This window comes from Notolepis coatsorum (genome assembly GCF_963971535.1).
Source record: "Notolepis coatsorum genome assembly, chromosome: 11".
NCBI classification, from domain to species: domain Eukaryota; kingdom Metazoa; phylum Chordata; class Actinopteri; order Aulopiformes; family Paralepididae; genus Notolepis; species Notolepis coatsorum.
The window spans coordinates 123095550-123109644 of NC_140175.1; positions in this window are offsets into that span (position 1 = coordinate 123095550).

Sequence of the window (14095 nt, forward strand, 5' to 3'; positions counted from 1 at the left end):
CCCTCGCACAACCAATGGGACAGGCGCTGTTTCGATAGTGCCTTAACCGGCGCGGTCTTGAACGACAGCTGTTCCAACGGCGCTTGCTCAAGAGGCTCAAACGGGGCCAAGGACAACCGACCGAGGACCAATTGAAGATCCCAACTCTGAGCCAAAGAGCGTTTTACCGGCTTAACGCGTCGGGCGCCAAGCAGGAAACGCTTCACAAGAGGGTGGCTGAACAAAACATCACCCTCAAATCCCACATGATAAGAGGATATAGCTGCTGCATATACCCTCACCGTCGAAGCCGACAGTCTATCAAGGAGAGACTTGAGGTAACAAGGACAGCATCCAGGGGGCAGGACACCGGGTCCCTGCCCCCCGCCTTACACCACTCTTGGAACATACGCCATCTGCCCGCGTAAAGCGCGACAGTGGAGGGAGCATGCGCATTCCGGATGGTATCAACCACAGAAGGGTCCATCCTCTCCAGACTTACCCTCTCACCAGCCAAACCATCAGATGTTGGCACAACACCGGGTGCTGAAACAGCGACCCGTGTGCTTGAGAGAGGGCCGGCGATGACCAAGGAACAGGCCATGGCGGGATACCAAGAGCTGGATCAGGACCGGGAACCACACAGCTGCGCCCCGGTCCGGCGCAATCAGGACCAAGGACCTGCGCTCCTCAACGTACCCGCCCCAACAACTGACCTAACTGTATAGATAATATGGGGAAAAAATCCCAGGCGGCACAGCATCGGTCACAGACCTGCCTGACTATGTCCAGACGTAATCCCCACCCGTCAGGGTGAGGACCGCCCCGCGACATTACACCTGTACCCACATTCACCCTACCGGGGATGTGGGGAGCCCTCAGGCCGCGCAGATGGAGAACGCCCATAGCCAGCCGCCTGCCGCCCGGTGCAGACGGGGGGAGCGTACTCCTCCCTGTCTGTCGATTCCAGAGCGTGTCGAGAGGGATGCCCATAGCACTCCACCCGTTGGCTGGGAAGAGGAGTACTCTACTTCCAGTCTACAGCAACCCAAGGCTGGTAGGAACCCTGCCTGGCATGAGACCTGACGATCCACCTTGACCGCCAAGGACCAGAACGTCGGCAGGGCAGAATACACTTCGTAACCCCTGACGACACAGAGGCCCCAGTGCGGCCTCCACGCACTTGGTGAAGATGTGGGGAGCCAGAGAAAAGCAGAACGGCAGCCCCTGGTACTCATACGCTAACCTTGTAAGGAAGCGTAGGTAAGCCCTAGGACGGAAGATCGGGGATGCGAACACGCATCCTACAGGTCTATGGAGGAGAACCAGACCCCCACCTGACAGTGTTCAACACAACAGTTCAGTCTGAAGCAATTGATCTCAGAGCACACTCGGGTAACTGATGTATCCAAGACTACTATTGATTTAATCCTAGTTACAGACAAAGTGAACATCCCCAGGAGTGGGGTCATAGAGTATGGGGTCAGTGACCACTATCTCATTTATTGTTCGAGGAAGGTGCAGAGAAATGTTTTTACTGGTCATAAAACTATCTTTGCCAGATCCCTCAAGAATTACTCAGGGGACATTCTGAGGGCCCAGCTAGAGCAGGTGAACTGGTCTCAAGTTATCAGGGCCAATGAGGTAGACCAAGCATGGGGCACTTTTAAATCTCTGTTCTTGAAGGTTATAAACTATGTAGCTCCCCTTAGACAAACCCCTTTGACCACACCATAGGGACTCTGCCCTAGCCAAGTTTAACCGTTCTCACGATAAGGCTGACTTTGATCACTTCAAAAAACTCAGAAACCAGACTCAGGAAAAGATCAGGATAGCTAAGAGAGAATACTTTGTAGAAACCATCAAGGAGAACAGCAATGACCCAACTAAACTGTGGAAAACCCTCAAGCAGCTAGGCTGTGGGGGCGACGCCAACCAAAGGACTACTGAGTCCAACATAGGCCTGTCCACAGACAAGGGAATGGAGTTTGATAAAAAGAATGTAGCCACAATCTTTAATAACTTCTTTACATCGGTAGCAGGTAAGCTTGTCTCTAACCTACCTCCCAAGACAGAGCAATTTGGGGAAGACTTTGTTGCCAACTACTATAGCCAACGAGGGGTTAAGGCAAACTCGTTCTCCTTAAGCAAGGTGTCAGTAGTCAAAGTGGCTGCGATGCTGGGGGAGCTCAAAATCAAGAAGGCCACAGGTGTAGATGGCATCAGTGCCAGGTTTCTGAGGGATGCAGCCGGAGTTATAGCTCCATCAGTAACCCATATTATTAACCTCTCCCTGGACCTAGGCAAGGTACCCACCGACTTCAAGAATGCCAAAGTCATCCCTATATATAAAAAAGGGAGCAAATCTGACCCCAGCAATTATAGACCAGTCTCAATTTTAAGTCCTAGAGAAGATAGTCCATGAACAAGTCCAGGAATATGCAAGCAGCCATGACCTCCTGTACGACCTCCAATCCGGCTTTAGGAAGTCCTACTCTACTGAAACATGTCTTCTTTATCTTACAGACAGTATCAGGAGGGAGATAGATTCAGGTAAGCTGTGTGGGCTAGTTCTTCTAGACCAGGGGTGGCCAACCCGCGGCTCGCGAGCCGCATGCGGCTCTTTGCCGTCAATGTGCGGCTCTTCCACCCATAAAAAAAAAGTTAAAAAAAAAAAAAAAAAATTACTTTTTTTTTTTTTTTTTTTTTTTTTTATGTCACTCATTCCATAAGGACGTAGAATAAACATTTACAATTTTTTTTTAAATGGTCCATTTGCATGTTCTTGGTATCTGAATCTAGGGACATATATGGATCAGTGTCAGAAATAGTGTGTCTGTTACTAGGCTTGAGTAAATTGTAATGAACCAAAGGAGAATATCAATTCTATTTAAAAAAAAATTATCTTTGACTGTAAATAACACCATGCTAAAATTGACCAGACCTGAAAAATCTAAGCAAATGAATAAAGGGAAGATGATTAAACAGAAGGTTTTGTAGATACAGTACTGAATTCTGCCATCTTTTTTATAATGTAAATTTCTCCACCATTTTTCATCATATTGCAACACCGTTTTTTGCAAGACGTTCACAGAAAGGTAGAGAAACTAACTGCGTTCTGTTTTATGGCAATAACGTTCAGGTTTGTGGGAGATAATCCCAAAAAATAAGAGAAATTAAAAAGTAAATCCAGAAGTCAGATGATTGACAGGGGCTGGTGTGAGCTGGGTAGGGTAGTTTTTCGAAATTTGAAAGCCCTGAGTCTCTTCCTTCAAAAGACTACACTCACTTTTGGCTGTGCCACTTCCTCCTGTCAATATGCGCCGGTTTCCGACTCAATGCCCTGAGATTTCTATAATCTTATATTTCACTAATAACAGTTAAAATAATTGGTAAACAAACATAATGCTGAAAATATACACTTTTACTGTATATCTCGGGCTTAAGAGGTTAACCCTGTGAGGCCCAAATTAAAAAGAAATTAGCAACTTCAGAGGCCAGAGGGTGGGACATATAAACACATTTACTATCAAATAGCATTGTGAGGCTGAACAACAGGACCAATTGACTATACATGTGCTTAAAGGGGAACTATCTTATAAATGGCTTTTTTCAGTGTTTACCATTGTTTCTTAGCTATGTGGACTTATATTAATAGGATCTATGTCTCTAATTCTCATATTGGCGCATTCTTCCAATTCTCCTCTCACAATATTCACCCTCAGTGAACTGAGTCATCTGAAAATGTGCATATCTGTGATGTCAGAGATTTCTCAGCTGCATAATAATGTGGCAGTTGATGTGGCAGTTGGCACCAGGCCACACAGTGGTTGGAGCCCAGCCTCAAAACGGCTTAAGATCTTGAGGTAGAAAAATGCGGTTTTTAGTACTTGATTAGAAATACAAAACAATGCATTAAAAAAAAAAAAAACCTAGGTGTTCCATAGACTCACAGGAATTGTGTAAAAGTGCCCAAATAGTGAAAGAAATAGTAAAATAGTTCCCCTTTAACATTTTTTAAATAAACATTATTTTTTTAAATGGCTAAAAGTGATTTTGTAATTTTGCAACCGTGGGTCTCACAGGGTACTTTTAACCCTGTGAGGCCCAAATAAAAAAGACATTAGCAACTTCAGAGGCCAGAGGGTGAGACCTATAAACACATGAAGGGTGCCGTGACTGAAAAAAAAGGTTGAGAAACGCTGGTATATGGTGTGGCTCTTTGTGGTACCACAGTAATTTTTTTGTGGCTCTTAGTCTCTGACTGGTTGGCCACCCCTGTTCTAGACCTACAGAAGGCTTTCGACACAGTGAACCATGACATACTGCTCTCCAAGCTTAAGGCCTTGGGTATGTCTGAGACAGTGGTCAGATGGTTCTCTTCCTACCTTGCTGATAGGGTGCAGCGGGTTGAGGTCAGTGGCACTATGTCAGAGGCCAAGCCCATTGTATGTGGGGTCCCACAAGGAAGCGTGCTAGGACCTCTCCTTTTTTTACTGTACATAAATGACATGTCAGCAGCATGCTCATGTAACTTGTTTTTATTTGCAGACGACTCAGCCCTGCTAGTCTCACACAAGGATCAGAACACACTAGAACAGATGCTAGGTGAAGAACTTGCAGGGGTCAGCAGGTGGCTTTCGGACAACAGGCTTTCTCTTCACCTAGGTAAGACAGAGGCAGTACTATTAGGCTCCAAGCTCAGGAAAGCACAGGAGTTTAACATCCAGCTAGGAGCTGTAACCCTAAAACAGCAAAAAAAAAAGCGAAGTATCTAGGTCTAGGCTGTATGATAGACGGGAGCCTAGATGGGGAGGCTATGGCCTCCCAAGTACTGGGCAAAGTCAACGCCTGCACTAGGTACCTAGCTAGGAAAACCAACCTCCTTGGCAGAGATAGCCTCAGGCTACTAGCAAATAGCCTAGTACTCTGCCACTTTGACTATGGTAGCGTGTCGTGGTTCGAGGGCCTGACGGTGAACATAAAAAAGAAGCTTCAGGTTTCCCAAAATAAGCTGGTAAGGGTGGTAATGGGTCTTGGCCCTCGCACCCACATAGGGAGGAGTCACTTCCAGGAGCTTAACTGGCTTCCTGTGGAGGCCAGAGTTACCCAGCTCAGACTGAACATAGTGCACAATATCATAAACCAAAGGTCCCCTAGATACCTCCAGAACTACTTCACCCCGGTCAACGAATCCCACAACCACAGAACTAGAGCAAGCATAGCAAACCTGAAGCCTGCTTCTTTCCGATCCAAACTGGGCCAGTGCTCCCTTACTTTCTCTGGAGCCCAGGATTGGAACAAACTGCCTATCCCCATCAAACAGAGCTTGAGCCTCCACAGCTTCAAGAGAAGCATCAGGAAGTGGCTCATTGACAGAATAGAGGAATAGACCCCTATAGTTTGAATGGGTTTCCAATCAGTTTTTAGTTATTGTGGGGTATACAATTTTAGCGATAGGTTAGTCTTTTAATGTTTTAAATGTATGAGTTTTGTGTTATTGTCAGTTTTTAGTTATTGTGGGGTATACAATTTTAGCGATAGGTTAGTCTTATAATGTTTTAAATGTATGAGTTTTGTATTATTGTCGTGTTTTTGTTGTGGCCTAACAGCCCTGGGACCATGACGGAAATAAGGGTTTTACTCTTTCTCATGTTATCATTTGGATCCTTGTTGTGTGTTTTTAATCCATCAATAAAATAAAATAAAATCAAACAGGTAGAAGACGATCCAAAAAATACTGAACCTTCCCATGGTCCAAAATGGGTCTGACACCCCCCCCCCTTCCCGATTTCTCAGGCACCAGAGAACACCGGGAGGAAAACGCCACGACGATGGCTTGCTTTGTCCACAGAGATCAGATCTCATCGACCAGAGCTGTCACTGCTGGTGACCCTGACAATAGGGTCTGTACCAAACCCGAAAACGGGTGGGGTTGTGTTTTGAAATACAAGTCCCCGAAGGCACGCGGCACGCAGCCAAAGGAAACAATCAGAGCCCCCTTTTTCCGCTGGTGTTGTGGGAGGGAGTGATCGGAGAGCGGGCTGCTCGCGGCAGGACGGCGACGGCTTGTATATTCCAAGCCGAGCCCATCCAACATGGCCGATCCCTCTGCCGCCAAGGCTGTCGGCCTTGTGGACACCTGTCGATTCAACGCCCAGGATACCTCTGGCGGGGGAAAACATGGCCGCCTGTCGAGGGCCTCGTCATCGCCGCTGACGAGGCCGTGCTCTCTCTTCTTCTGGCTGCGCGGTGTGAGGAGGTGTGGGGCCTAGGACAAATACCGCCCGCGCTCCAGCGGAAGATCAAAATCCTCTGCGGAGAGGGGAGCCCTGAGCGGTTATAGCTTGCGGCTGGGTCAAAGCTAATAACGTCAACAACCTTGCGCGATGTGTCGACGTCGGCTGGCCCTCAAGGCCCCGCCACCAGACACCATTTTTTGATAGAAAAAACAGCAATTCGAACACAGTTACTAATCGCTGCCAATTCCATACTGTAACTGCCCCCCGGCTTGGTGTTGAAATAAAGATGCGGTTATGTTTCGTACAGATGCTTTTATTTGTTTTCTCTTTTTTCTCTTGCATTTCAGCTTAGCAGTACTGTAGCTTTTCTTTGGTAGTTGTGTCGTTGCACCGTGTTTGTACAGGTAGTGACGGTTGCATCATTTGCTCCGTTTGCACCCCGTTTGCACCCCGTTTGCACCGTGAAAACTGCATAGGACAGTCAAACACAAACATACAATTAGTTACATATTTCACAGTTCAAAGATATTTAAAAGGTGAACTCGTCTTCCATAACAAAGGCACTCAGGGAAAAACAATGATATATAATAACGTTACTTGTCCGGCAGCAGGTGCCTTTGATTAGAATCTACTTTGTGAGTGCACCACTTTATATGTTTATAAATGTTTGGCGGTTACACACATAAATATTAGGGCTGTCAGTTTATCGCGTTAATTAGATTAATTAATTACACAGCAAATTATCGCGTTATGAAAATTAACTCAAAATTATTTACAAAAAAAAGAAAAAAAAATTAAATCGTATTCATTCCATAAGAACGTAGAATACACATTTACAGACTTTTTTTTATATGGTCCATTTGCATGTTCTTGGTATCTGATTCTAGGGCCATCTATGTATTCCCAGTGTCAGAAATACTGTGTCTGTTACTAGGCTTGAGTAAATTGTAATGAACCAAATGAGAATATCAATAAAAAATGTTGTATCTTTGACTGTGAATAATAACACCATGCTCAAATTGACCAGACCTGAAAAATCTAAGCAAATTAATCATTGGAAGATGATTCAACAGAAGGTTTTGTAGATACAGTACTATGAGGGCAGACGTTCCACTCTACTGGTTAAAATTACTTACTCGTGAGTAGTACACTCCATGCTCAAATTGACCAGACCTGAAAAATCTAAGCAAATTAATCATTGGAAGATGATTCAACAGAAGGTTTTGTAGATACAGTACTATGAGGGCAGACGTTCCACTCTACTGGTTAAAATTACTTACTCGTGAGTAGTACATTCGTTGATAATGAAAAATTATGTACACAGCCACTCCAGTGTAAAACAAAGATATCCAAATGGATGGTCCAAAGATGCACACTGACCTGGCTGAGAGAATTGCTGAATATACTGTATATAGATACACAAATGTTCTAGAAGGTTCGGTCATGACATCACCACAAATGTTCTAGAATGTTCGATGTTCTAGAAGGTTCGGTCATGACATCACCACAAATGTTCTAGAATGTTCGATGTTCTAGAATGTTCGGCGCTGACATCACCACAAATGTTCTAGAATGTTCGATGTTCTAGAATGTGCGGCTATGACATCATCACAAATGTTCTAGAATGTTCGACCATGACATCATACTGTGACATCACAAATGTTCTAGAATGTTCTATTATGACAATTATATAATACAATAACCTAAATATAGCTTTGGCTCCAGGAACAAGTACTGAATTCTGCCATCCGGACACATGCAATTTGAAATATTATTATAGAATATAGAATATCAGGCATAAAATGGTTATGCGATTAAAATGTGATTAATTAGATTAATTAATTACAAATCCTGTAATTAATTAGATTAATTTTTTTAATCGCCTGACAGCACTAATAAATATACAACAACATATCTTCAACAACAGTAATAATAATAATACATTTGAGTGTTCGACATACCTTATTCCGCTTTACCAAGGGTAGTTAATTTAACTGGAGTAAGGTCCTTCTATCATACATATTCGCTGCCTGTTCCGTCGTTATCTCTGAGTTACTTCCGCCTTGGTCACACAGGAAGCTGTGACTTTATACTAAAGGAAGACGAGCTCTGCCCCCATGTGGACACTAAATGAAAGTGCACAAGTGGCTCCGAAATATTATTTTCTTAAATAGATAAATAGAGGGCTCAGTATTCTGAGCCTATACAGAGAAATTGATCATCTAGACCAACGCAAATCAAAGCTTACTGACAGTAAAGATGATAGGCATCTTTACCCTTGGCGGTCAGTTACACTCCCACCAAATCCTGCTATGACGGATAAGCACAAAACAATTACGACGAGCTACTACGACGAGCTAGTCAAGATGAGAAGCTCGTTCAGCCACAGACTCATCCCCCCCCGACACTCAACTAACCGCCTCGGACAGTCCTTCATACCAGCGGCCATCAGGCTCCACAACAGTGGGCAGCGACTAGCAGCCTCCAGGCCCCACAACAGGGGGCAGCGACAGCGACTGCTACCAGACATTGACCTGGGACTTATAGGAACCCAAGGGGGACAAAGTAGACTACCCTGGTACTTTGATTAATGTATACTCAGTAGATAGTAAATTATTATAACACTACCTCTTGCATACTGCACCTCATGTGACACTGTGAATAATGTGAATATTCCTCAGCTAGTCAGATAGTAAATTATATTGACCATATTGATCAAATTGTTTACACTGCCTGTGTTGTCTTTTACTACCTGTATACTGTGTTGTTTTACTACCTGTACCCCTCCCCCCCTCCCCCCCATGCTGCTATGATGCCTGAATTTCCCCAAGGGGATCAATAAAGGAATATCTTATCTTATCTTATCTTATTAATTTAGTCATACAGGGTACCACCAGGGTAAAAAATCGCGCTGAGCCGTGGATGCACTCCGAAATACTGGCCGCTATGAAAACCAGAGACAAAAAATGCTCTGAGTTTCGTAAAAGTCAGTCAAAGCTTACTAAAAGCACGAGCAGTGAACTCCAAGCCCACGTGACTGAACTCAAACTAGAAAGAAACAGACTAAGAAACGACGTAAACTCCATGATCAAAACTGCAAAAAAGAATTTCATCAATGACAAAACTGAGGAAAACAAAAACAAACCACGTGAACTTTGGAAATTACTCAATAATCAACTAGGATGCAGTAAAAAACTTTAAAACCAGATTCTCAAACATAAACATAAAAACGGACAACACGCTCATCACAGACAAGCTGGATGTAGCCAATTACTTAAACATTTTCTTCACAAACATAGCCACAACACTGGTAAACAAACTACCCTCCCACTCAGGGCTTTATGGGGTAGAACACATAGTAGCTTACTACAAAAACCTAGGGGTCCGCAAGGACGACTTCAAGCTGGAAATGGTAACAACAGATGAGGTACTCAATAAACTGAGCGCCCTCCAACCTAACAAGGCCACTGGCCATGACAACATCCCCTCCAAATTCCTCAGAGACTCAGCAGCCGCCATCACACCAATCATCACACACATAATAAACCTCTCCATAAAACAGGGACACGTCCCCAAGGACTTCAAAATTGCGAGGGTGACCCCTCTGCACAAAAAGGGCAGCAAATTAGACCCAGGCAACTACCGCCCTGTTTCTATTCTCACCTCCATCTCGAAAGTCATGGAAAAAATAGTCTACGAACAGGTCGAAAAGTACCTAGCGGAAAAAAATCTAATCTACGAATTCCAATCTGGCTTCAGAACATCCCACTCCACTGACACATGCCTTCTCTATTTGAATGACCACATCAAACAAGAGGTGGACGCAGGCAAATACTGCGGCATGGTCATGCTGGACCTACAAAAGGCCTTTGACACGGTCAATCACTCCATTCTGATTGACAAGCTAAAAGCAATTGGTTTTGATAGTCTATCAGTGAGCTGGATGCAATCCTACCTTGAGGGGAGGGAACAGATGGTGGAGGTAAACGGTACCCTATCCCCCCCCCTCACAGTGAGCTGTGGTGTTCCACAAGGAAGCATACTAGGACCGCTACTGTTCCTAATTTATGCAAATGACATGTCGTCAGCTTGTGACTGCAACTTGTTCCTGTTTGCGGACGACTCAGCCCTGCTGGTCTCTGACAAGAACAAGTTACAGGTTGAAAAAACCCTCAGCTCGGAACTAGGCAGAATCTGCATATGGCTCGCTGATAACAAACTATCATTACACATGGGCAAAACAGAGTCCATTCTCTTCGGTTCAAATAACAAACTCAGCAAGACCGACGGCTTCTCAGTTACAGTGGGTGACAATATTGTCACAAGGAAAGATGAAATTACCTACCTGGGTTCCATCCTAGAGGCTAATCTCTCCTGTGACAAAATGGCATCCAATGTAATAAAAAAAGTCAACCAACGAACTCGATTCTTGTACCGGATCTCCTCTCTGGTAAACAAGAACACCCTGAAGACTCTGGCAGGAGCACTCATTCAGGGGTACTACGACTATGCTTGCACCTCATGGTACCAAAGCACCTCAAAGGCGCTAAAAACAAAATTACAAACATCTCAAAACAAACTGGTCAGACTACTGCTTGACCTTACTCCTAGAACCCACCTCACCCCTGCCCACTTTGACAACCTAGGATGGCTTAGAGTAGACGACAGAGTACAACAACTTGCAATGGGCCTGGTCTACAAGATACACTACACGACCAAGGTACCCATGTACATGTCAAAATACTTCCCAAAGGTCAGTGAATACCACGATCACAACACCAGAGGGAGCTCCACAAATCATGTTAAACCCAGATTCGGCTCAAATAAGGGACTAAACACGTTTAGCAATTATGCCACATCAATGTGGAACGCCCTACCCAAAGCTGTAAAGGAATGTGGATCACTACCCACTTTCAAAACCTCTCTCAAGGGACACCTACGGGAGACTGCAATTCAACACTGGCCCCTGTAAATATCCTAACCCAACCCCCTCCAATGTACAGTCATTTACCTAGTATGGTTTTGTCAATAGTTCAATGTACAATTGTGTTTGTTTGTACAGTGTCTCCCCCCCCCCCCCCCTCAATGTACAGTGTTACTTGTTTATACAGTGTGCCCCCCGCCCCCCCCCCCCCCCCCCCCCCCAACCACCTCCAATGTAAATTACCCAGTATGGTTGTCAATATCCCAATGTACCCAACCCCCCCCACCCAACCTCCTCCAATGTACAGTTTCTACGTCAAATGTATATACTCCCTTTTCTTGACTCCTTCTGTATCACAAACAGTACTGTATTTGCAAATCTGGTATGTCATAAATGTATAGATGTAGCAGTACTGACTATCTGTATGTCATGTATGTCATATATGTCTATATGAATTGAAAATGGGGGACCCTGATGGAAACAAGACAAACGTCTTTCTCAGGTCTGCATCCCCTTAACAATTGTATGTATTGAGCCGTACTGTATTGTACCCATTCTGCAATCTGTTAAATAAAGTTTTCATTCATTCATTCCTTTTAGATTTCACATAGCATCAAAATAATACAATTCAAGCGTTTCTATACTAATTACTCTCGAGGAGGAGTACCAATTTCTGGATCGGTCGCTCGAGGACTGAAGGTCTGGTAGAGTGATCTTTTCGCTCCCCAGTCTGTATTTTTACTCGACGTACTAGACCGTCGCTCTCTGGAGTGGCTTCGACGACCCGACATAGTTGCCACTGGCTTCTTGGCAGGTTACTGTCCTTGAGGATGACTATGTCGTTCACCTTGAGGTTACGCCGTGGTACGTGCCACTTCTGGCGTGTAGAAATGTTCAGGAGGTATTCCTTCTTCCAGCGGCTCCAGAATTGTTCGATTAGGTACTGGACTCTGCGCCATCTCTTGGTTGCATACATGTCCTCTTTAACAAATCTCCCAGGGGGTGGAAGAGCGATTTTAGACTTCATCATGACTAGATGGTTTGGTGTTAAGGGTTCTAGCGCCATAGGATCGTTGATACCATCTACTGTCAGTGGTCGGCTGTTTACAATAGCTGTAGCTTCATAGAAGAGTGTTCTAAGAGAGGCGTCATCAAGTCTGCCTGGACACAGAGCGATAGTGGCGTTCAGCACATTTCTTACTGTCCTGATTTGACGTTCCCAGACACCACCTGCATGGCTGGCGGATGGAGCGTTGAAGACAAATTCACACTGTTTCTCTGCTAGAAAGATCTCCAGTAAACTGGCGTCACATTGTTTGAGTGCTTCTTTAAACTGGTTTCTAGCTCCCACGAAGTTAGTACCGTGGTCGCAATGAAGTTGCCGAACAGCTCCTCTGAGGCTGATGAAGCATCTCAAGGCGTTAATGAATGAGTCTGTTGATAAGTCTTCAAGCATCTCGATGTGGACAGCTCGTGAAGCTAGGCAAGTTAGTATCAGGCCATACCTTTTGTACTCCTTTCGAGCCTTTTTAATCAGAAAGGGGCCGAAGCAGTCCATGCCACTGTATGAGAAAGGCGGTGAGTCTTCCACACGCTCTTTAGGGAGTTCAGCCATTTGCTGCTCTTCAGTAGGTCGTCGGAGTTTCCTGCATCGTACACAGTTGTGAATCAGCTTGGCTACTAATTTGCTCCCACCAATGACCCAGAATCCATTTGCTCTCAGTTCCATTTGGGTTTGACTTCGGCCTTGGTGACAAACTTGAGCGTGGTGATGAGCCGTAATTAGCTTGGTGATAGGGCTGTCTTTTGGCAAAATGATGGGATGTTTCATTTCTTGACTGAGGGATGAGCGTCTCAATCTTCCACCCACACAGAAGTTCTTGATGCAGAATTGGATCAAGGGAATGGAGAGCACTTGAACTTGGGAGAGCATCTCCTTCCTGGCATCTCTTAATTTCCTGAGAGAAGGCTTGCTGCTGGACAAGCTTGATCACTATTTTGGCAGCTCTTTCTCATTCTTCGACTGTCACCAGTTCGGTGTTGTGTACTTTTCCTGATCCCAGCCTCTTGATTCTTGCGACTACTTTCAGGATATTTGACCATGAAGAGATCTGATTTAGGCGACTTAGAATGTCTGTACAACTGTTAACTTTGGTTGTGAAAGCTTGGACAGCCTTAACCTCAGGATCGCCTACGAGTAGGTCTGCGAAGGGATTCAGTTTGGGATGTACTTCTTGCTCCCAGAGAAATGTAGGACCTGACATCCAGTTTGTTGAAGGAATGTGAGATGCCTGAAGGCCTCTGGAGGCATGATCTGCCGGGTTCTCTGCTGTTTCGATATAGTGCCATTTGCTTGGGTCAGTGTTTTCTCTTATCAGTTGGACTCTGTTCGCGACGAACACATGGAACCTTCTTGCCTCATTATTGATGTAGCCCAGAACTACTTGTGAATCTGTCCAGAAGAATTCTTCATCGATCTTCATCTGCAGTTCTCTTTTCAGCAACACACTTAATTTGGTTGCGACCACTGCTGCTGAGAGCTCTAGTCGTGGGATGCTTGAGACCTTGGTGGGTGCTACTCTTGCTTTGGCCATCACAAGACTGGAGTGTACTGTATTTTTGTCATTTTTGTACCTGAGGTAGGAACAAGCGCCATACCCCATGCTGCTGGCATCGGCAAAGTGATGCAGTTCCGTCTTGATGATGTTGCCGAAGTCATGTGGGTGATAGCATCTAGGGATTGTGAATTCCTTTAAGTTATGTAGCCCGATCTTCCATTCCTCCCACCGTGGCTTTAAGTCATCTGGCAGTGGATCGTCCCATCTTATGCCTCTGCGGCATAGTTCTTGGAGTATGCGTTTTCCGCTTAGGGTGAATGGGGCAACAAACCCGAGTGGGTCATAAAGAGAGGCGACGATGGAGAGGATTCCTCGACGGGTTGAAGGCTGGT